The sequence below is a fragment of the Pituophis catenifer genome, unplaced genomic scaffold, assembly GCF_029215685.1.
Source record: "Pituophis catenifer annectens isolate HBS135680 unplaced genomic scaffold, rPitCat1.0.hap2 SCAF_2, whole genome shotgun sequence".
Taxonomy (NCBI): Eukaryota; Metazoa; Chordata; class Lepidosauria; order Squamata; family Colubridae; genus Pituophis; species Pituophis catenifer.
Window position 1 is genome coordinate 53,953,345 of NW_027256882.1, and position 26,064 is coordinate 53,979,408.

Below are 26,064 nucleotides of genomic sequence, written 5' to 3' on the forward strand. Positions count from 1 at the left end.
TATGGACTCCCTCAGTGGCTTTGTGCAAGTGCCTTTAAGAAAGTGAGTAGCTTTCAAGTGCCATTTCTGCAAAGCTGTGGCAAGGATAACTATTGTGTCTTACGAGAAATTGGCACGATCATTTCCTTCCCCCGCTTACTACAAATCCAATTGTATCAGGGTACTTTCCTAGATCTCAAGATAGTTCACTCTCTGCAATTCAAGTAATAGTAGCAGAAATAAAGAATTCATGTTCTATATACTATATACAGCCTTTTCCCCTCACTCCAATAGAATATATTGTTTTAGTTACACAGTGGGTTCAGGAATATCTAAAACAGTGCATTAGACAGATGTGTCTGCCATTATAATTAAGTAAAAATTGCATCCCAAAGAAATAGATATAGCAATGTATGTTATGTTCCCAAATTGGCTTCAAAGAATATTTGGTTGGTAGCAGTGGTGGGTTTCAAATTTTTTTACTACCGGTTCTGTGGGTGTGGCTTGGTGGGCGTAGCATGGCTTGGTGGGTTTGGCTTGGTGGGCGTGGCAGGGGAGGATACTGTAAAATCTCCATTCCCACCCCACTCCAGGGGAAGGATACTGTAAAATCCCCATTTCCTCCCAATCAGCTGGGACTTGGGAGGCAGAGAATAGATGGGGGCGGGGCCAGTCAGAATTTTTACTACCGGTTCTCCGAATTACTGAAAATTTCCGCTACCGGTTCTCCAGAACTGGTCAGAACCTGCTGAAACCCACCTCTGGTTGGTAGTCATATTTGGGGAACAAACAGTTCTCTGACCTTTGATTGTACAGGTCGTTCTCGACTTACCACAGTTCCTTTGGTGACCATTCGAAATTACAACGGCACTGAAAACAGTGATTTATGACCATTTTTCACACTTACAACCATTGCAGCATCCCCATGATGTCACCCAATCAAAATTCAGATGCTTGGCAACTGTTTCATATTTGTGACCATTGCGGTATCCTGCGGTCATGTAATCCACTTTTGGTGTCTTTCTGACAAGCAAAAACCAATGAGAAAGTCATATTCATTTAACAACTGTGTTACTAACTTAAAGCTGCAGAGATTCACTTAACAGCTGTGTAAAGGAAGGTCGTAAAATGGTGCAAAATTCACTTAGCAAATGTTTCGCTTGGCAACAGAAATGTTGGACTCTCAATTGTGGTTGTAAGTCAAGGACTGTTTGTATGTTGCCCAGAAGATGCGATACAGTGGTGGGTTCCTCCCGGTTCGGCCCAGTTCGGCCGAGCCGGTAGTGGTGACGATATGACATCACCGAACCGGTTCTCTTTGTTCGGGAGCTGGGTCCTCCCACCCCGCCTTCCCCCCCACATTATTCTTACCTTTTATTTGGCCCCGCCCCAATCTATTCACTGCCTCCTGACTCCCAGTTGATCAACTAGAAGGAAAAAAACTGTTTAAACTCTTGCCGCTGGGCTTCAAAGGGCCGCCCTACAGCTGATCAGTGTTAAAAGGCAGTGTGGTGGTAGACCAGTGCGCTCGAAAAACAAATGGGAAGATCGGTGCCTCCAAAAACAAATGGGTAGGCTGGGATGCTCGAAAAACAAATTGGTAGACCAGAATGCTCCAAGAACAAATGGATAGACCGGTACAGCTCTGCAAGCCGTTAAAAGCTTGGTAGACCAGTACCTCTGCTAAATCCTAAAGAATTGTCACATGACCATCAAACCACGCCCACAAAATAAACCACACCCACAGTACAGGTAGTAAAAAATTTTAGAACCCACCCCTGATGCTATAGCACTGAATTATGGAATGAGGAGTTTTGCACTTTCAGGATAACCTATTGGGTAAGTGATACTTTAACAGGTTTGACCACCAGAGAAGCTTGAGTTAGAATATTTCTAATTCTACATTATATTAATTACTATATATAAGGATAAAGCTTTCAAGTGAATATTTCTAATTAGGCTTGAATGGTAGATCAAAAGTGGGATATTTCTGATTCCTCCACATATTTTGGATCAATTATTCAGTGAGGTTTTTTGATGGCTGATTCTACCTTTTATAAAATCTGCTAATGAGTTGCATCGCATATCAGACTGCAAATGGTTGATACAATACACCAAAACATGGCCTTTTCAGGCCTTGGAAAATAATACCTTGACACTAGCAGTCCAATTCTTAATTTTACAGATTAAACTTTGGGACTAATTCAATAAAAAGTTTGGACCTGAATAGGTACCGTATTTTTCAGAGTAAAAGACACACCTTTTTCTCCCCTAAAAGGGGGTGAAAATTTAGGTGCGTCTTATACATTGAATGTAGCCCCGCCCACCCACTAGCCCCAATCCTTTGGCCTCTGCCTCCCAGCGGTTTACCTCCTTGCAGCAAACAGCAAGAGGAAACAGCTTCTTTCAGCTTCAGCACAGCCTAATTAGGACAAGTTGATTGGATCGGCCTCCTGACTCTCCGCTATTTTGCTCTCAGCTGTTTTGCCCTGGCCTCTGCTGCTTGCTGCAAGGAGGTAAATTGCTGGAGCAGATTTTTTTTTTCCCCTTGTGCTAATCAAGCTATGCTGAAAACAAAAATGAAAGTAAAGCAAGCTGTTTGCTGTTTGCTGCAACAAGGCAAAATTGCTGGGAGGCAGAGGCAGATTTCTTTTTCTTGTTTTCCTCACCAAAAAAAGTAGGTGCGTTTTATAGTCAGTGCGTTTTATATTCTGAAAAATACGGTATATCTATATTTGAACTCTATAGATTGGCAGTTGCAGCCCATTTATTGAGTTAGGGAGGTTGAGCTAAAGATAGACTGGAGAAGTCGTAACAACTATTTATGCTCTTACTAATATTCCCATACCAAGAAAGTGATGTTATTGTGATGTTCCAAGTAGATGTCACTTACGTAGCACTATGAAGATTTTTTTGGCCTTGATAGATTATTTCACCAAAGCAAAAGACAGAAACAACTATCTAAGGCAGTATGCTTCTCTGCCTTCTTTCCACCTCCAACTCCAACTCCTGTCCCGAGTATTACTGTCAAGCCGGTCACGCCCACCCAGCCACGCCCATCTAGTCACAGTGATCCAGCTGTGACCGCTCAGCCATCCCTATCCAGCCACACCCACCTGGCCACTGTGAATCGTCATAATCTTACATGCAACTGGTCCTTTGACAACAACCTTAATGCTGATGCAGCCGTAAATGAAATTGAATTTGACACCCTTGACTTAGATAGTCAATGTCTTAGTTAATCTCAAGGCAGCCAGGACAACATTGGTATTTGGGATAAACTAATAATGGTAGGCCACTAACACTATTTGAGCGGGGTTTATTTCAAATATTGACTGGCCCAAAGGTGCTTTTTCAAAAGGCAACTGGACTTTGTTTTTCATTGAAGACGTTTCACTTGTCATCCAAGAAGCTTCTTCAGTTCTGACTGAAGAATGACCTGGATGACTGAGAATCTCCGTAGACATTGACTGGAATTTTAGAATAATGTCTGTGTTGCTGTAATTTCATCAAACCCAGGAGAAGTGGAGAAGTGGAAAACTCCCCAAAAAGAGAAGATGAATTTGGAGATGGGAGAGGTAAATATGTTTAGAGATGGGAAACTTAAACTTTTTTCTTATTAAGCATAAAATTGAAAGCATCTACTTATGAATCCTCTGTGGATGAATCAGGGATTAGGACAGAGCCTACTTTCCAAGTGGAAATAGGGCCAAGCACAACTAACAGACCCAGAGCCATTAAGGAAATTCAGTTGCAGCTAAAAAGAAGCTAAACTATGTATTCCCTTCATGATTGAGCAATATAAAGCAATGGCTTTTATCCAGTTCATTACTCAAAGCTGCACCTATCCCGAAAAGAGTACACTTATAATAGTTGTCATGGAAGAATTGATAGGAAAAAGAATGAAACATGTATATATATAAAGTCAGATTAAGACATTCAGAACTCAGTCCCATTGCCTCAAAAATAAGTTCCTGGGCACAGCACTGAAACTCTCTGTATGTCTTGCCTGACATTTTCAATTACTTGCTTCTTTCTTAACTTATAACAGTTCATTACATTAGACAAAAATTCATGGAATCTAAGTAACAAGAGCTCCTAAGGGGTCCATTAAAAAGGGAAAAATAAAGTTTCTCATTTGTATTATTGCTTTTGGAAAGAGGCATAGCTAAGATTTTAATGCACATTCAGAGAATTGATTGACATCTTCTGTGATGGATAAAATAAATGAAACTGAACAGCGTGTATTTTAAAGGATACTATAATGATTTTTTTTTTTTTTTTTTGCAAAGCACTGAGCAGTTTCTTCCTTTTAATCCAAATTCTCCTATTTATCCTTTGGAATTTTTAGTCACTTTTCATTCTAAAATATAACAACCAAATTCTTCTCCTCTCACTGAGTTATCATGGTTATGTTTTGGTGGTCTTTTTGTTCTAAATAACTGTTTTCATGCTCTTCTGCAGGTTGTTGTTGTTGTTAGTTGCGAAGTCGTGTCCAACCCATTGTGACCCCCATGGACAACATTCCTCCAGGCCTTCTTGTCCTCTAACATCTTCTGGAGTCCATTTAAGCTCACACACCGAATCTTTCCCAGCATTAGGCTCTTCTCCAGTGAGTCTTTCCTTCTCATTAGGTGGCCAAAGTATTTGAGTTTCATCTTCAGGATCTGGCTTTCTAAAGAGCAATCAGGGTTGATCTCCTCTCTTCTGCAGGTAGTAAATTGTAAATAATGTTCTCTGTGATCCCAACATCTCCATCATAAGTTAAAATAAATGAAAGCATAAGAAATGTAATTTATTATACATATACACTATATACATTATGCACATTTTAAAAATTGATTTTGCTATTGATTTTGATAAACCTAGTCCTTGTCCCCTCTTTATGTATAACATATTAGCAACTGACTTAAGATTGGTTCTTAAGCCATAAGAGGTAAGGTTAGTCCCACTGTGCCAATTCCAGATTCACATGTTAAGAATGATTTAGCAAAATGGAAGATGTTAAAAGGAAAGGAATACGAATGATTGACCTGGAAATCCATATAATAACTGGGACTTTTGAAGAAAATGGCGGTGGTGAGGCCTCTCCTCAAGAAGCCATCCCTGGATCCGGCTGTTTTGGCTAACTATCGTCCAGTCTCCAACCTTCGCTTTATTGCGAAGGTTGTTGAGAGTGTGGTGGCACGACAGCTTCCCCAGTACCTGGATGAAGCTGTCTATCTGGATCCACTCCAGTCGGCTTCAGACCTGGGTACAGCATGGAAACGGCATTGGTTGCGTTGGTGGATGATCTCTGGAGGGCCCGGGATAGGGGTTATTCCTCTATCCTAGTCCTATTAGATCTCTCAGCGGCTTTTGATACCATCGACCATGGTATCATGTTGCGCCGGCTGGAGGGACTGGGAGTGGGGGGCACCGTTTTGCGGTGGTTCTCCTCCTATCTCTCTGACCGGTCACAATCCGTGTTGACAGGGGGGCAGCGGTCGACCCCAAGGCGCCTTATTTGTGGGGTGCCTCAAGAGTCGGTCCTCTCGCCCCTCCTGTTCAACATTTATGTGAATGGGGTGAGATCATCCGTGGTTTTGGGGTGGAGTTCCATCAGTACGCTGATGATACTCAGCTGTACATTTCCACCCCAGACCATCCCAATGATGCCTTGGAAGTGATGTCCCAGTGCCTGGAGGCCGTGCGGGTCTGGATGGGGAGAAACAGGCTTCGACTCAACCCTTCCAAGACCGAGTGGCTGTGGCTGCCGGCGTCCCGGTATAGCCAGCTGACGCCATCGCTGGTTATTGGGGGTGAATCATTGGCCCCCACGGAGAGGGCCCGCAACTTGGGTGTCCTCCTGGATGCATGGCTGTCTTTAGAAGGGCATATGATGGCCGTGGCCAGGGAGGCTTTTTGTCAGGTTCGCCTGATACACCAGTTGCGCCCCTTTCTGGACCGGGACTCCCTACGCATGGTCACTCAAGCACTCGTCACCTCTCGTCTGGACTATTGTAACGCTCTCTACATGGGGCTCCCCTTGGGGTACACCCGGAGGCTCCAACTGGTGCAGAATGCGGCCGCGCGGGGGATTATGGGAGTGACGGGGCACTCCCATGTGACTCCTCTCCTGTGCGAGCTGCATTGGCTTCCGGTGGACTTCCGGGTGCGCTTCAAGGTGTTGGTGATCACCTTTAAAGCGCTCCATGACTTAGGGCCAGGGTACTTTCGGGACCGCCTTCTGCCACCAATAGCCTCCCACTGGCCGGTTCACAGAGAGGGCCTCCTCAGGGTGCCGTCGGCCAGACAATGCCGGCTGGCGACCCCCAGGAGGAGAGCCTTCTCTGTGGTGGCACCTACCCTATGGAACAATCTACCCTCAGAGATACGAGTGATCTCCAACCTCCAGACTTTTCGTCGGGCCCTAAAAACTTATTTTTTTCAGTTAGCTGGTCTGTCTTGATTTTAGGGTTAGTTTTAAAATTTTAATATTGACAAGTTTTAAATTACGGGCCAAATTTATAAATTATTTTAACTCTATTTTTAACTGTAATGTTATGTATAGATGTTTTTATTTTGGTTGGTCACCGCCCTGAGTCCGAAAGGAGAAGGGCGGTATAGAAATTTGAATAATAATACTACTAATAATAATAATAATAATAAAATTGAGAAGTGTTGTGATCATCTACCCAAATAGGCATTCTTTGGAAGAAAGCCATGATATATCTAATATTCTAGTCTGCAGGACATAGACTAATGATTTGAATTACAGGAAAGCAAATTTGAGATCCTTGGACCAGAGCAGATGAACAGTGGAAGCAGTTAGCTATTGAGATGGTAGGTTCCCTATAATTGTCATAGATGCTATAATTTGTATTGAGCAAGGAGATGGATTGAAGGTCCTTCTAACTCCAATATTGCACACTCCATAAGTATAGGAAGTTCAATAATCTTATTATAAGTCATCCCATATTATATTGCACAACTAATGTCCCCAAAAGGCCCAATTTAAAAAGTCATTTATCATGATGGCACAATAAGAAAAAAAAATCTTTTGAGCATGAACCATTATATTATCTTCAAGACCGCCAGCTCCTACCGACAACCTCCCATTGACCCGTGCGCTCCCACAGAGAGGGCCTCCTCGGGATGCCATCAGCCAAACAATGTAGGCTGGTGACACCCAGGGGGAGGGCCTTCTCTGTGGGGGCACCTACCCTATGGAACCAGCTGCCCCCTGAGATAAGGCGAATCCAAGACCTCGGTGCCTTCCGCCATGCCCTTAAAACTTTCTTTTTTCATCAAGCCGGGCTGGCTTAACATATTTTTAAATTTTAAATTTTTAATTGGTTTGTCATTTTAAACTGGGGCCAAATTAATATATATTCTTTTAATTGTTCTTAATGTTTGTATTGTATGTTTTTATCTGGCTGTACACCACCCTGAGTCCCTTGGGAGAAGGTGCGGGATATAAATTTGAAATAAAATAAAATAAAATAAAATAAAAATAAATATTAATTTTAATAAGAACCTCTGCAGTTCAAACTTCAGTACAAAAATGTCCAGAATGCTTTCCTACATAATAATTAACACTTTTCAGAATTTTGCCGTAAAATTCAAAGTACTCAAAATGTTCATATTAAGGAAACACACAGAATGCTATAGCATTTTATCAGCACATAAAGTAGAAGGTTGGAAATCTCAAAATCTTGCTTCAGCATAATAGCTCAGTAGTAGATAATGAAATTGTCCAGCATCTGCAGGATGCCTCATTTGTTGTCCTCCCCCTAAGAGATTGTCAGAACACTAGCAGTGTTTTTGGCAATTAAAAGATAAAAATACAAAAAATAGAAATAACTTTGAAAGAGTAAGCCTCTGGCCATGTAGCATAAAAACATGTGCCTAGAGGTTTCTAAAGCATTTCCTTTGGAATTAAATCAATCTCATAAGAGGTAAAAAAAATCAAGTTGTAGTTGGAAAAAATAAAATATACCAGATTTAACCCTTTCTTCATCTTTACTTAACAAAAATGGAAACATTCAGTGCTAGGGGAAGTAAAACACTGTTTGTTCTGAAAGGTAAATGCTAAATAAAATATAATGATCAGAACAAACCAAAAAGATAATGCTGATGTACTACAGAGATTTTTAACAGCATTGAATGGAGATTTTTATGGCTCCGAATGAAAGTATTGGAGAAATTTTAATATTATCAGTACAGAAAGATTCTACAGAAAACACGAACAAGCTTGAAATTTTGGGTAAAAAACTGATTGATATTCAACATAATTTCTTAATTTGCACTGAGAACTTAGGAGCCTTACATTCCTAAGCATATGTAACAAACAGAAACTGAAATCCAAAACAATATTCTTTGTTAGACAGTTTAACCATTTTTAATTAGAAATAGATAACTTCTTTAAGCAAATTGGCAGGGAGGGAGAGAGGGAAGGAAGGAAGCCCTTTTTTCTCATTTATAAGATTCCATAATGTGATAAAAGAAGAGTAGAGAATGATTAGTTTCAATTATTGACAGGTATATCTTTAAATAAGAAATACCTTATTATTATGCTGCCACCATTGATCACTCCAATCACAGTATCTGAAGACACTCATTGTATTCCCATCTCAAATGTTTGGTTTTTTTTGATGAGTTGCTGTTCATGACCTGGTTTATGGAAAAGATTAGTGAATTTGTCCCCCTGTATTCTCACAATGGCTTTGTGAAACCACTATTCACATAGTTACTGTGATTTAGATCCCTCTGCTTGGGGATGGGTCTATAACTTTTCAAAAAAGGAAATTGATGAGCATTAAATAGACCAGGCATTGTCCTCTAAATAGTATAATTGTGCAGGGAACTATAATGCTGCTCATCATTGTTCAAATATATATTATAATACAGGACAACAGGAGCCATACAAGTCCATAAATATAAATGTTCATTATTTTATACATTATTCCTTCCTGAGAAGGAACCTCCTTTCTATACAACAAAAATATGTTTATATATTAAAAATATGTAAAATATGCTTTTTCCTCTTTAAATTATCTTAATGATTAGCTTTAAAGTTGTGCCATAATGCCAATACTGTTATACAAACCAATTTTAAAAAAAAAATTACTACAGTGGACATGTTCTCTTAAACAAAAACACTACAGGGAAAGATTATAATGCAAATATTGAACTTTTTTTAATATATTTATTTTTGTTGTCAACAAGAATAAAATACAAAACAGAGAAACAGAGAAATGAACATCCAACACTAATAGCAATAACAATAGCATTTAGACTTAAATATTGCTTTACAGTGCTTTACAGCCCTCTCTAAGCGGTTTACAGAGTTAGCATCTTGCCCCCAACAATTTGGGTCCTCATTTTGCCGAGGAGTTTGGAAGGCTGAATCAACTTTGACCCTGGTGAGATTCAAACTGCCAAATTGCAGTCAGCAGAAGTAGCCTGCAGTACTGCATTCTAACCACTGAGGCTCTAATAGCAAAGAAAAAGAAAATTCAAGGGTTGAAATTTTTGTGTTGCATTAGTGCATGGTCATTTTCATCCATGCTTCACATATTTTACACCAGTTTTGCAAGATACAGTATATCCGGATAAGATTATAGAGGCCTAAAATAAATGAGCCCAGATTGTGAAATGGTGTAGATATTTTTGGACTGAATGAGGAGGAAGAGGAGAATAAAACAGCAATTACAACTGAAAATAGCACTCTGCTAACCCTTCCTCAGCCTGCTGATCCATATAACACCCGCTTTTTTCCATCACTCACTTTTAATGGGTCTGTTTTTGGAAATGGTTTACGGAGAATGATTTTTTTTTCCTAGCCAATTATTTGTGACCACTGTAACATAGCCAATGGCATTCTCTTCTTAGTGCGCCTTCAATGGCAAGTCTGCACTGCTGGAATATTGATTACTTTAGATTTTCAAACAATCCAATCTTTTAAAACTAAACTGAAAAATACAAAGTGAAAGGGAACATACTTTGCTTGCAACTATTATTTCTAAATAGTAGGGTCCCCCTCCTCTCCTACATAAACTGACTGTTTTATATAGACTTTGTTAGTATTAGCTTTTATGTACTGAGCAAATATATTATTTTTAAGAAACAACAAAGGGGAAATGTTTCATACTATTTTTTTACCTTTGATGCGTTCATATTCACTGTAAAAGGAGATGTATGTGTTGAGGAGATTTATGGTGCTCTATATTAACCATTTTCAGGGAGCAGTTGAAGAGGTCTATCAAATTGGGCAGTTGCTGAAATAACTTACAGCAAACTATATTCTGGAACTCTTTACCCTGTGACTCAGTAAACTGCATTAAATTATCTCCTAACACGATTTCAGCATTTGTGTCAAAGAAATGGAGAACACAGAAGATTTATGTTCATCCAGAGAGAAATAAGGATTAAACTATTGTGTTTTTGTTTCCAGTGGAGCAGCTTCAGTTAGGCAAAAGAAATAAAATAGTGAGGATGAGAAGAGCTGTTGGTGATGAAGAAGTAAAATAATAGATTGTTAGCATGATCGGTATGACTGTAGAAGAGTCTTTGGCTATGACGAGTTCATATATTAAGGGTACTTGTTTAATTCTTTCATGTGGCCTTGTGGTATGAGGGTATGAAGAGGTAGCGGGAACATGCCTGCTGGTATTTTCCAACTCTATACCAAGTCCATTATTTGGATGCTTGTGGGAAAAGGCTCTACATTCATCAATGCATTGGGTTTTCCATCTTATCAGGATTTAACCCTAATCAGAAAACTGATTAACTTATAGAGTATACATCACATACGGTAAAAGGTAAAGGTGTCCCTGCTGGTTTTAATCTTGCTAGTCTTAACCAATTTTAGGGGGAAGTGCTCATCTCCATTTCTTAAGCCAAAGAGCTAGCATTGTCTGAAGATGTTTCTGCAGTCATGTGGCCAGCATGACATCATGTTGCAGCACAAAGCATAAGCGAAACACGGAATGCTAAATGCTTATATGTGGTACTTATTCATCTACTTGCATTTGCATGCTTTTGAACTGCTAGGTTGACAAGAAATGGGACAAGTGACAGGAGCTCACTTCATCTTGGGCCACTCAGGTCTCAAACAGCTGAACTATAGACCTTTAATGGTCCAGACTCAGCATCCTAATCACTAAGTCCCCATGTCCCCATATCATATGCCATGTCAAAATATGAGTAGAAAAATATATTATTAGTGGTACAAGTAATCTTTTTGGGTATAATTTCTTGTCTTCTCCTCTGAAGAGAAATTAGCTGCATAGTTAGAAGCTGTTCCAAAGAGTGATTTTTCTCCCTCCCTCCCTCATGGACAGTGCATGCCCCTATCAGTTACACAGTTTTTATGATCATGAGGTAAATTTCACCCAGCTTTGATTCCCAGTCACTATTGGAAAGACTGTTTTCTCCCTTTCTTTAGAGGCTTGTGCATCCCTTGCTTTTAAGTATTTTATTCACTGTTGAGAGACTACTTTCTACAACTTACCTCCAAGTCCTTGGTTAACTTTCATTTAGTGCAGTTTAGAAATGAGCTGCTGTGATCTTTCCTTTCAAGTTGTCTTCCTCACTACAGAATTTGCACTCACATTACACTAAAAAGGTTTGCTAGCATGCTGTTTCCATAAGGTTTGGTCCACCATGCATTTTTGACACCATGGTGAACTGAAAGATCCCGAGGCTTCTCAATGCATTTGTTAATAGTTTTAAAAACTAATTGTCCCTTGCAATAACATCTAGAAGGAGTAATGTTTTGCAATCCACCCAAAAATGTACAAAAGCGCATGAAACTAATACATATGGAGAGAGCACTAAAACTTATTTGCATCACTTTTTGTGAAAGGACTATGAAAGGTTGTTCGTTAATTCACAAATGAATTAATGTGAAGTTTTATGAGCAGTATATGCCTTGGGTTGCATAGACATATATATACTTGACTTTAAAAAAAAATTTCCATAGAGCATAGGTGGGTTTTTGTGCAGATGCTAAGTGGCATATGGGCACAATGTACATAGTGATACAATTTATGCAAAAGTGGGCTAACATATAAAGGATCAGAGCAGAATGGTTTTGTATCTCAAGACTGCCTATATTCAGCCACCAGAGAGCTTGAAATAAAAAGAGTGAACACTGAGCTTGTACCCTTCTATTGGCGGATCTTAAATGCTTTCATAATACAGAATAACAGAGTTGGAAGGGACCATGGAGGTATGCTAGTCCATCTCCCTGCTCAGGCAGGAGACACTATACCATTTCGGACAAATGGCTGTTCAATGTCTTCTGAAAATCCTCCAATGATGGAGCACCTACAACTTCTGAAAGCAAGCCATTCCACCAATTAATTGTTCTCATTGACAGGAAATTTCTCCTTAGTTCTCGGTTGGAGCTCCCTTTGATAAGTTTTTATCGGTTATTTCTTGTCCTGCCCTCAGGTGCTTTGGAGAATAGGTTGACCCTCCCATCCCTTCTCTATAACTGCCCTTAAATATTGGAAGACTGCTATCATGTCACCCCTAGTCATTCTCTTTGTTAGACATATCTAATTCTTGCAACAGTTCATCATATGTTTTATCCTCCAGCCCTCTAATCTTTTTTGTTGCTTTTTTGTGTTTGCACTCCCTAGAAAATTTGTAACTTGCAGAAAATATAATTGCTCATCTCTTTACTAGGCCAAACTGATGAATTGTGAGCATTGGAGGGTTGGGTGGGGGAGGTAAATCAATTTCAAAACTTTCCTAAGCAAGGCAGACAACCCTATACAGAAAGGATTTGAGATCTGCTGGTAGGATCAGCAGATCTCAAATGCTGCAGATTATACAGGGAAAGGCTAGCAAAGCGAAAAAGCTGAAGATGGGACAGATCTTTAGATTTCAAATGGTTGTAAATAATTCTTACAGATCTTAAAGAGAGAGCTAATTGCAGAATTAGTTTTGATCTCAAGTTAGAATCCTACTTAGAAATAGCGTGCTCATGTGGGAAAAGACCAGTGGTGGGATTCAGCCAGTTCACACCACTTCGGGAGAACCGGTTGTTAACTTTGTGAGCAGTTTGGCAAACTGGTTGTTGGAAGAAATCATTAGGGCAGAGAACCGGTTGTTAAATTACTTGAATCCTACCACTGGAAAAGACTATGTAGAAATGGTGCCTGGATGGTTGGAGATGTTCTTAGAGGGAAGGCAAAGGACATAGATAAATTTTTCAGGTGAAAGGTATGTTGCTGGCATGCTGGATTTATGAGAATTGAATTTGTATCTCACAAGTTTACAAAGAGCTTTACTACTGAGCCTCATTCATGCCAAGAATCCCTAAAACAAAATCTGGACTTGGGAAAAGAGAAAGAAAAAGAAAATAGCATTGCAAAAGGGTTTAATGGCTTTTATTTTATTTTAATTGGCATTGCCAATTTGGCAGGTCAAATAATTACCATCAGATTAATCTTACACTAAACATCAGATGTTATTAATTTGTGTGATATCTGTCTTTATTAAAGATTATTTTAATTCCTGTACTTTTCAGGGTTTGGGAGAAATGTAAGTTTGGAAATAGAGTTTGATTCCAGGAGCTCTTGATTCATATCCCCACTCTTACTTTTCTAAATGTCTAAAAATATGCCATTGAATGTTGGTGTCATGATTTTGCCTTGGAGGAAGGCACTGTAAATATAGATGCCCTCCAGCAACTGGAGGCAAATGCAAGTAGCTATGAGGTATCAAGAACATTTAAAAAAAAACAAAGCAGAATTTGGAGAATAACATTTGAAGAATGAAATGTCTGCAAGAAAACAACTAAGCTCAAAGAGTACCAAGCACCCATCACAACAGATTTTAACAGCATTTTACTTAGATATCTCAAAAGGCTTCTCATATGGGCATTGACAGATCCAAATATCTTTAGTTTTGGTAATATGTTTTTAGGCCAGGATTGGACACTTTTAACATCAGTTGGAGATAGTAAAAAATCACAAATGATGCAATAATATAATATGGAATAGGATGTTAGCCTCATCTTTCGCATATGTGGTTTTGGTCTACTCTTATTAAACTGAGTCACTTTTGTTGGCTTAATGCACCTATTTTCCATGGTTTCCTGCTAAACATTGATAGGAAAGCACATCAATTTCAAGAGCCACGGTGGTGCAGTGGTTAGAATGCAGTACTGCAGGCTACTTCTGTTGAGTGCCAGCTGCCAGCAGTTCAAGTCTCACCGGCTCAAGTTTGACTAAGCCTCCCATCTTTCTGAGGTCGGTAAAATGAGAACCCAGATTGTTGGGGGGCAATAGGCTGACTCTGTAAACCATGTAGAGAGGGCTATAAAGCACTGTGAAGCAGTATATAAGACTTAAATGCTATTACTGTCACCAATTTTCAGTCTTTTATTGCTGAAGGTCCTTCCAGTGGCCTTTAAAGACCATCAGAAAATAAGAATTGATAAGCGATTGGCAAAAACAGGCAGTTGGCTTCAGTGGACAGCTTTGTCAGCAAAGGAATGTCAACAAGGTTTTTATTGGGAGTAGTGAATTTATATTTCCTCCTAAATGTATTAGAAAAACAAGGGAGCAGTAGAGAGGGCCAATTTTACTAATGATACCAAATTACATGGAGTGGCTACAACAAAAAGAGACAATGGAGTGCTCCAAATTTATTGCAAAAAACAAATGGCTAATGCAGTTTAAGGTCAACAAGCATCAAGTATCAGAAGTGATATAATTCTCAATCACAGTTGTAGAGAAACGTAAATAGGAATGATTGTTACAATTCTGTCTTGCTTCTGTGTTTCCCAATGGGATCTGATTGGTCCTTGTGAGTAGAGAATGCAAAATTAGCTAGACTTTTGACCTGAAGTTTGATCTAGCCCTCCCGAGCTCCATTTTCACTGGCACAGGGTTGCAGAAGGCCATGGCAGCCAAAAATGGAGCTTGAGAGCCTGTTTCCACTGGCAGAAGCATCATGGGCTGGTCCTTCGCTATTTCCAGGGCAGCCCTGCAGGCCAGATCTAAGTACCCCCGGGCCAGATCTGGCCCCCAAGCCTTGACACCCCTGACATAGAACCACTGTGTGAGAATGTGGCAAAACACTCATTTCTTCTCTTTCTATAGGACTAAAGCCTTGATTTCTACAGTTAAGTATAAACATACTTAACGTAAGTACTTTTGTCTACCTGAATTTACCAAAGATCAAACTTTACTTCTGTTCTCCTGGTAATATGGATCTCATTAAAAAGATGCATTAAACGCAAAGCTTTTTTATTCAATATATTGAGAGTCTAAGGTTCTGAAATAAGTGTACAAAAATCCCAAGTTTTTCACTTCACTAGAATCCAGAGTCTTCATTATTTTTGAAGAAATTATCTTCATTGGCACACAACTGAGCGTCTCTAATCTACACGTACTAAAATAATTCACGCTGATGATTTGCAAGAGATAATTAACGTCCTGGAAATAAAAGCTGCTGGTTTTTAATGAAAGAAATAGATTTTACAGGTCACCCTTCATCTCAAACAATTGAAAGCTGGGTTCATGACACATAGGATTATTCTCAGGGCACAACCTTCACCTGTATTGGCTTCCATTCTTTGCAAGATGTAATGAAGTACATATCAGAGAATTACATCCACATTGCAGCTAATTATTCATAAGGATTTTTACTGACTGACTGACTGACTGACTGATTAATTGACTTAGTTGGATATGAAGGGAGTCCTAGGCTGATTAAACATTTTGGATAGAGTGGCAAAACAAAAAGTTAATTGTACTATTATTGGAATTCCTGAAAGAATCTAAGGGTAGAAGGCAGGGGTGGGTTCTACTTACCTTTACTACCGGTTTGCAATGGGAGCGTGCGGAAGCTTCTGTGCATGCGCAGATCATCCATGATAATGTCCGGGTGGAGCCTGCTGCCGCCATTATGAAAGCATGCACATGCAAGTAGATAAATGGGTACCACTTCGGTGAGAAGGTAACTGCGTTCTGTGCATCTTGGTGTATAGACATGCTGGCCACATGACCATGAAAATGTCTTCAGACAATGCTGGCTCCCTCAACTAAAAAACGGACATGAGCACTGCCCTCTAGAGTAGGGCACAACTGAACAGGGAAAATCTTTATCTTTACATAAACACAGAGCAAGAACTGTGCAAACATGCTTTGAAAACATCAGCTTATCATGGGCATGCTCTGTTCCTTAGATATTCCAATGCTTCCTTCATATTTGAAGTTTGCTTGCAGGTTGATGTCTACATCCTAGATTTAGGAAGCTGAATATCTATCAATCTGCCCAGCTTTGATGATGACGACGATGACGATGATGATGTCTGTATTTTGATTTTGATTTCCTTTCTTTACCGGAATGTGCAGGCATGTCTGTGTATCTATGATCAAACTACAAATAAGGTGAATATAATGCATGCCTAATGAATATTTTATTAAGACTGTAATGGTTTACATCAACATGCTATATTGCTAACACAGAACAATAGCTGCAAATGCAGAAAAGTACATGTTTCAGCATAAATTGCTATAAATGTTTAGCCTGCATGACAGCTTATATATTGTTCTCATTTATCAATCAATATGTCAAGATGCTCTGTTACTCTGGATGGAATTAAAACTAGAGTCAGGAATGACTTCTCTAACATCTTCAAAACAGCAGCTGCCATTCATGCTACTAGTTCAAGTTCACCTTTTCAAATCCATTTTCCCAGGACTGCTCGCTGTCCATCATGGCTAGGAATTAGGTCAAAGGTTAATTATTCTTAATTGGCCTTCATTAGGAGATAATGCAGCACCTCGAGTCCCCCCTAATTAAGCCTGACTATGGAGCAGCAGAGTCAAAACATCAGGCGGTAATGAATTAGAAGTCATGCATTCTCATGCGCCAGCACACTTCAGCAACTCGTTGTGGCTCTGTGTATTGTCTCAAGTGTGGTGTAATGTATTGTGTCGCATATTAACGGAATGGAATCTGAATGCAGTTTTCAGAAGTAGCTTCTTCAAATGCACATTAAATGGCTCCTCATGAGTAATTGGATTTTCTCCCAAGGAAAGAAAGTTCAGCAGTTAACTCTTTTCTAAATAAAGGCAAGCAGCAGTGAGACATGTTAGCTATGGCTGAACTTTTAAAACGTTGAGAGGCTGAGATTTAACCCTGAAATAGAAAGATAATGAGCTGTGGTGGTGCAATGGTTAGAATGCAGTGTTGCAGGCTAACTCTGCTCACATTGCCAGGACTTCAATTCCTTCCTTTGATCCTGACCTACTCATGGTTGACTCAGCCTTCCATCCTTCTGAGGTCAAGTAAAATTAGAACCCAGATTGTTGGGGGCAACATGCTGACTCTCTAAACCACTTAGAGAGGGCTGTTGTAAAGCACTGTGAAGCGGTATATAAGTCTAAGTGCTGTTGCTGTTATTATTCTGTATATATATCAAGTCATATCACCAGGGATTTCTGGCTGGTTTAATGATATATTTTTTTAAAAAAACAGTACAATAAGCTAAAAATATAAGTGAAGCACACTGAAAGTAGTGAATTCAGAAGAGTGTGAGATTTCTGTTGCTGTTGTTTCCATTTCAAATGGCACTTTAAAGGTAACACTATTAAAAAATTGGGGTGCCATTGTGCCCAAAGTCTTTTCTTTCTTAAAAAAAACCCCTACCTGATGAAGGCAATAATTGAAGCATTACTTAATAGGCAGAAAGATTTGTAGGAGAGGATATATGCCATCAAGTGCTTTGGTCTCGCACGCTCAGCCTGGAATATTTTTTCCATAGTACTAATTGAAAGGTTAAACCTGACCTTCTAGCAAGTTCTATAGATCTGCTGCTTTTCTCCTCTGAAGTACTAGCCAAAATCTTTGGTACCAGACCAAAGGAGACTCCAGGCTGGGCAGCAGAGTTGCCTACTACAAGGTTGCCTCTAATAAAGGTAGTCCTTGATTTACAACCAAAATCAGGACCAGAATTTCCATTGCTAAGCAAAGTGTACACCATGTTTGCAATGATTGTTAAACAAGTCACTGCACTTGTTAAATGAACCACAGAGTTATTGAGCAAATCAGAATTCCCCCATTGACTTTGCTTGTTGGAAACCAGCTGGGAAGGTGGCAAATGGCAACTACATAATTCCAGTATGCTGCAACCATCATAAATACATGCCGGTTGCCAAGCAATCAAATTTCAAACACATAACTGTGGAGATGCTGCAATGATCATATGTGTGAGGACTGGTCATAAATAATTTTTTTTCAATGCCTGTAGGAGATGATCATGCCGAACCCGATAGTGGGGTCAAGCACATCATCAGTCATCATGAGTTCTTGCATGCCCACAAGAGTTCTAAGTCCAGCCCACCTTGAATTCCACTGACTCTTATCTACCGCCAACTTGCTTTGTCTATTGGTAGTTCAGATTCTTGTAGACAGAGTTAGCATGCAATAAACCTGTATTCATTTGAACCACCTTGGTTCCTGATTTCCTGCCTTTGACTAGTGCTATAGCCATTGTACTAGCAATGGCTATAGCACTTAGATTTATATACCACTTCACAGTGCTTTACAGCCCAAAGCGGGTTACAGAGTCAGCATATTGCCCCCAATAATCTGGGTCCTCATTTTACCTCAAAAGGATGGAAAGCTGAGTCAGTCTTGAGCCTTGTGAGAATTGAACTGCCAAACTGCAGTCAACCGGCAGTCAACAGAAGTAGCCTGCAGTACTGCATTCTAACCACTGCGCCCCTCACAGCTCAAGTAAGTTTGAACAGTCACTAAACAAATGGTTTTAAATCAAGGACTACCTCTACACACCACAGCTTCTTAACTTGGAGGCACTACTGGGCTGTTGCCCTTAGCATGTACTCTGGGCAATCCAATCAGTATTTGATGAAGCTACCCAGACTGGAATTCTTCTGGCTAGAGCTTCTCAGCTTTTCATCTCAGCTTCTCCTCATAGCATTGATTGAAGAAAGCGCCTTCCATTTTCTCCAGCGTCGTAAGCTTTGTGGGAGAAACCTAAAAGCAGAGCAGCGGCAAACAACAGGGTCACTTTGTTTCACTCTTAAAAAATGAGGAGAGCATGTAGCTTTGCAAACCAGTTGGGAGGGGGGGTGCTCTGTTTGAAGTTTGTCAAAGCAAAGCTGTCCTTTGAAGTTTCATGCAGCCGCAATCATCATTAAAAGGAGAGATGCTGATACAGCTATCACGGACGTTGCGTTCTTCCATGCTGTGAGGAAGGAATATACGCAATGCTGTTCCTTTTGTTTATTTTTTTCCCCCATCTCATATGGCAGGACTAGTGTATGTGATTTTAATGCTAGTCCCAAGAACACTGGGATCTTGAAATAGGGAAATCTTTTGGAGACAATTGCTTCCTTTGGAATGTTGAGAACATGCCGTGCAGGGGTGGGTTTACCTTTACTACCGGTTCGCAACGGGATCGCACATGCTTCTGTGCATGCACAGATCGCTGATGATGACATCTGGGGCAGTGAGTGGGGCCTCCTGCCGGTTTTACTACCGGTTCATGTGAACCGGTCTGAACCGGGGGCAACCCACCACTGATGCCATAAGACATTCACAGAAATAGAGCTTTCATAAGGCATTCATAAAATAGCTACAAAAGTAGGTTGTCTAGTCCAAAAGCACCCATTTAATCCTAACACTTACAAGAGCACTGATGATGTTACCTAGTTTGTTAATGAAACATCTGCGAAAAAAAAACAAAAAAACCCTACCAAGCTCAGAGAGCACCAAAGTTCACATAGTCATAACACTTATCTTGGCTATATCATTTCTTGTCTTTGCTTCCAGAACTGAGTTTCAGTATGCAAATGAAAATTGAAAATACTTTCATGGATTTATGTTTGAATCTCATTGGTCATTATTAAAGTACAATCCTATATATGCTCATCCAGAAGTTGGTTTCTGTAGGCTTAATGGGACTATATTCCATCACCTCCTTTTCTTTTTCCGGATAAATGAATAAATTTACAAGCAAAACAGCCACTGACCAGTTATAGACTGGTTTTAGGTTTCATATTTTACCCAGTATTTGGGGGCTAAGCAACATGGCTGACCAGGCAGCCAATTCTAAAATGAAAAAGATTGGATATAATTTTGGAAGTTTGTCACATTCGGTCTGTTGAGACTAATTCCTGGATAAACTTGTCCAGGTTTGTAGATTACACTGCCTGACTTTGGCAGTGAAATGCTAATATTATTTTATAAAATTCCAATTGTTGCTCAAACGTTGAGAAGCAGTTCTGAAAAAAAAAGGCATGGTTATGAAATAACCCAAAGAAATTTAGACCTGCTCATGCAGAAGATGAAAATGAAGTAATCTTGAACAGACCATAACTATAACATTTCTAGTAATTTCTAGGTTAAACTGCAAGGGAAAGTTAATAACGAAGAAACATTTTGTCTCCATTGTAGTAATTGCTGTGTTGGTTTTAGTAGTAAGTAATAGTACATGGTTTTAATATGATTAAAATACTATTTTAATAGTAAGAGGTTATCACGTACAAGTTCCTTCAGCATAGTCACTGACTGTTGAAGGGACTTATGTTAAAGTTAAATCACAGGAGTCAAGCTTGACTCAAGAACATCTTGATCTTCACTTGTGGCTTTCCAGAAGATCCTGTTGAACTGTAGTTCCCAGCAGTCCAACCAACATATCTAGTAGGAAGGATTCATTCAGCGATATCTGAACAAAATTGTCCCATCAATTGTTTGTCTCTTGTTCCTCCAAAGCAGGGGTGGGTTCTACTTATCTTTACTATTGGTTCGCAATGGGAGCACGCATGCGCAGAAGCTTCTGTGCATGCACAGATTGCCAAATATGACATCAGGGCAGGTGGGCAGAGCCTCCCACCAATTTTACTACCAGTTCTCAAGAACCGGACAGAACCGGGAACAACCCACTGCTGCTCCAAAGCAGTGAATTTAATCTCCTAATGCTCTATCCTCTTAACTCATTACAAGATTTCAGTGAGGCCCAAAATGGAGGAACCAGACGTATTGCCAGAGCCTTGCACTCCTTGGAATAAAATCTGGTTGTAGTACTCTGTGTGTATATATGTACACATAAATACTAATAGTGTCTCCTTCTGTGCGATTCATACATGCTATCCACAGTACAGTAGCTGCTTAGAAATAACGCCATATGCAGGCTGCTTCAGAGAACAATCTGTTCAGCTCAGCGGGCTTCCCATGAAGCTCTGGTCCGGCCATTCTGTTGCAAACTTTCTGTATTTGCACCAGGGATGGGTTCTAAATTTTTTGACTACCGGTTCTGTGGGTGTGGCTTATTTTGTGGGTGTGGCTTAGAGGTCATGTGACTAGGTGGGCATGGCTAAGTGGTCAGAGTCATTTCTGGAAGGTCCTCACACTTATGACCAGTCCTCGCACTTACGACCCGACTTATTTGTTTGCTTTTAACACTGATCAGCTGTAGAACGGCCCTTTGAAGCCCCGCGGCAAGAGTTTAAACAGTTTTTTTCCCTCTAGTCATCAGCTGGGACTCAATAGATTGGGGGTGGGGCCAAATAAAAGGTAAGAATAACGTGGGGGGGTGGGGGGGTGGGAGGGCAGGGGGGGAGAACTGGTTCGGTGACGTCATATCGTCACCACTACCAGCTCGGCCGAACTGGACTGAACCGGGAGGAACCCACCACTGATTTGCACTCTTGAATCATGTGACAAAAAAGTGTGGGAAACTATCCATACAAATGATTGGAGGGCTGTGATTTGAGATGGTGAGCCAGGACACAAGGCACACATTTTAAGATAGAAATCCACTTGCCATTGTTGCAAGATGCGCAATGGATTGATCAGCTGCGGTGATCTCTGTTATATCTTTTTAAAAGGATCATACCTGTAAAAAAAACAACAACAACCAAATCAATAAAGTGATTATGATCATTCATTCCTGGCTTGATAACGATGTTGAGTGAGATTTGGTTAAAGCATCTGATTCTTTTTAGTTAGAAGAATATCAAGCAATGAGAAATATAGAAAATCAACGCTGCTAATGTGAATGCAGATTAGCCTATTTATATAGATTAAATATAGAGGTAAAAATAAAATATTAGAATTCAGGTCCAAATATGCAATAGTGCGTTTTTTGCTAAACGTCTCAGAAAGCACCAGGTATAAAAACAGGAAGCAGGCAAAAAATTAGTTTCTAAACTTTTTATTCCATTGAAATGTGGTTTGAAAATAACTAGTTTTGCTCTCTACCTTCTGGCCATTTGATCATTGGAAAAGGAACTCGAATAATAGCCAAAACATTTTGCATGCCTTCAAATGTCAAATGTAATAGTCAAGTTTTTCTCTTTTTTTTTTTCCTTTTCTTTTAAAAAAAGAGCATCTACTCAGCTAAGATTAAAAAGCTTTGCTGTCCCTGGAAAGAATGAAGCCAAATTGCTTTTTCAGCCTAGCATTACAAATTTGCATTTGCTCTCTCTTAAAATCTGTTTTAATGACACTTTTGCTACCAAATACCTAAAACTATATACAATATGTATTTGAAAAATGGCACCTGGGCAGCCATATAGCTGGTATGTCAGGCATTTCTAGAAAAGACAAAGAAAGAAAAACAATTTTCTGAACAGGGATAAATGCTCCAGACCCAATGCCTAATGAGAATTACATCCAAAGTAGAAGTATGAGAAATGGTGATCATAGCAATAGCACTTAGACTTATACACTGTAAAGCATTCACAGTGCTTTACAGCCTCTCTAAGAAGTTTACAGAGTCAGCATATTGCCCCCAACAATCTGGGTCCTCATTTTACCCACCTCGGAAGGATGGAAACTTGAGCCTGATGAGATTCAAACTGCCAAATTGCAGGCAGCCGGTGATCAGCAGAAGTAGCCTGCAGTACTGCACTCTAACCGCTGCGCCACCGCGGCTCATGATCAATATGTGATCATGATCAATACTACTCTTTAATTGAAGAAAGACATTAAAGAAAGCCGAGGTGGGCCAGGCAGTGACACACAGTGATTTCACAAGAGGGACAGAATACTTGATCCTTTGTTCATACGTATGTATTATGCTTTCGAAGTGTTTTAATCCTGACAGATTACCTGCGTTGGTAATTACAATGTTGTACTATAATGATCTTTTTTAAAAAAAAAAAATAGATTTTTTTTTATTTTTAAACAAAACATAAAACATAAATCCATCATCCATTACAATTGCAAACAGTGTCTGTCGGTTATAAATTTTTTGTGCTTCATCCCCATATTCATAATTTACTAATTATCTAATTTCTCATATTATCAAACTGATAGATATCCTCATTTGTCATTTATTTAACTATGGCTTTATCATTTCATAAAAATTATTTTCAAATATTATATAACATTCATTTCATATTTCATATTTCATTTCCATGTTTTATTATCTAGCCATTGATAAAATAAATCCCATATCTTATAATATTGTTTATCTTCTTGTTCTCTTATTTCAAATGTCAATTTGCTCATTTCAGCACATTCCATAATTTTCTTAATAACTTCATCTTGTGTTGGTATTTTCTCATTTTTCCAGTTTTTAGCAAACACAATTCTAGCCGGTGTTAATACATTCACAATCAAATATCTCAATTCTCTATTGTATGTTTCTGGCACAATCCCTAATAAAAAAATCTCTGATTTAAAGTCTATGTGTTTTTTTGTCATTTTTTTCCAACCATGTGTGGATTTTAGTCCAGTATCTTTTAGCTTCTATACATGTCCACCACATATGGTAATATGAGCCTGGTATCTGATGACATTTCCAACACTTTTCAGATTTGTTCTTGAACATTCTGGCTATTCTTGTTGGGGGTAGATGCCACATGTAAAACATCTTATACAAATTTTCCTTATATGCTGTACTACAATGATCATTTATCAAATGCCATATAGAACAACATTTCTTCACAATACCATAATGTAACTAGTCCTCATCTTATGACCATAATTGAGCCTGGAATTTTGATTGTAAGTCGTTTGTGATCATAAATCGAATCACCACATGACTGGACTTATTTTTATGACTTTTTTTTTTACAATGGTCATTAAGTGGGTCACCATAATCATGAATTCAATCAGGTGGTCAAAATTCTAAATCCAAGTTATGCAATGAGCATTTATTATTATTTTTTTTTGCTGGAAAATGGCAAAAAAAACAAAAAACACCTTGCGAAATGTGATAATTCTGCAATTGGTCATAAATATGAGCTAATTACTAAGCATCCAAAATATGATCATATGACCATGAGGGTATTGTGGCAGTCATAACTTTGAGGACAGATTGTAAGTAACTTTTTTCAAGTGCCTTGCAGCTTTTAAGAGTCATTAAATGTCGTACATCAAGGGTTACCTATAATAACGATGATGCAATTATAACCAAATGAATCCATCAAATCATACCAAGCAGCTTGGGAAAATATAATATGGGTTTTAAAAGTTAAAATCACCAAAATCAGAGATGATGATGATAATGGTGATGTCAATGAAAGCAACAATAACAACATGCTGAAAAACATCAGGATTGGGGATATTTTTAAATGTAGATCTATTTTGCCAGCATCTTTCTGCATTTTACAGTTTATCGTTGTTTCAGGATTAATTGACAGGCCAGGGAGGCAGAGCTGAAAGAGTTTAGGACAATTTCATTTGACTTTCCAAACAATGCCATCGGCTTAGGGCCCTTTTCTTCTGTAGCTGTAGCATTGGCTGTTCCTCAAGCAGAATGAGGGTGATATATCCTTACAAAGAATGATTCCTGCTGAGGCAGCGCTGATTCAAGAGCCTCTTCCAACATAATGTATGCAGAAAGCAAAACTTTGCAAGAAACTGGTCTCCTGCCATTGGATCTTTCCCAAGTTAATGAGGAGAGCCGGTACTGATGTAAAATGTTCACAGTTTTGAGTTTTGGAAACCATTCTAGGGGAAAAAAGAATTAATAGATTCATTGCCAAACCAGCCCAAGCCTTTAACACCTGGATATCTCATCTTGAATTTAACCCTGCCAACAAGGTAGATGTATGCAGATTGTTAATATCCTTCTGTCTGGTCAGAAACACCACTTAATCCCAACCACTGAATCTTTCATTTAAAAGCTCTGCACTTTTGTTTCTTGGGTCAAAAAATAGATTTGCACCAGTTTTTGAAACTGCCACATAAGGATGCCAATTAAGGTAGATTTTTACAGTAGGTTTATCCCCGAATTTCTCTCTGATATGCACTCTTTTTTTTTCCCTAGTAAATTATTAATTTTGCAGACCACAAAACCCACCTTGTATTCAGCTACACATCAAGTCTCATTATGGATATGCATGGGATCTTTAAAATGCAAACAGGACCAGCATATTGATCTTCTTACATTCGGATTTATTTACTGTTACCCAGATTTTTAAGAGTTAAGGATGACTTGAGAATACCTTAATTGCTTCTTTTAAAGATGAGGTAGAGGTTTCAATCAATGTCAATCGGAATAGAGCTGGAAGGGACCTTGGAAGTCTTCTAGTCCAAACCTCTGCTCAAGCAGGAGATCCTATATTTTTCCAGACAAGTGGCTGTCCAGTTTCTTCTTAAAAACCTCCTGTGATGAAGCCCCCACATTTTCTGAAGGCAAACCATTCCAATGGTTAATTGTTCTCACTCTCAGGAATTTCTCCTTAGTTCTAGGTTGCTTCTCTCACTGATTAGTTTCCATTCATTGTTTCTTGTCTTGCCTTCTTGGAAAATAAGTTGACCCCCTCTTCTTTGTGGCAGCCCCTCAAATTCTGGAATACTACTATTATGTCACCCCTAGTCCTTCTTTTTTCTAGACCAAGGAACATACCAAGTTCCTGCAATTGTTCTTCATATGATTTAGTCTCCAGGCCTTTAATCGTCTAAGTTGCTCTCCTCTGCACTTTTTTTCCAAAGTCTCAACATCTTTTTTGTAAGGTGGTGACAAAAATTGGATGCAGTAGTCCAGCTGTGGCCTTACTAATGTTTTATAAAGTGGTTCTAATACTTCATGTGAGTTTGATTCTATGCCTCTGCTTATACAACCAAGAATTGTATGCCTCCTCCTATATTATA

General features: G+C 39.2%; 1 protein-coding gene across 1 annotated transcript in view; it reads left to right on the forward strand.

Moving 5' to 3' along the window:
- Nucleotides 1-26,064, forward strand: part of TAFA1 (TAFA chemokine like family member 1) — a 478,763-nt gene that overhangs the window by 183,663 nt on the left and 269,036 nt on the right. The gene's annotated exons all lie outside the window — the stretch shown is intronic.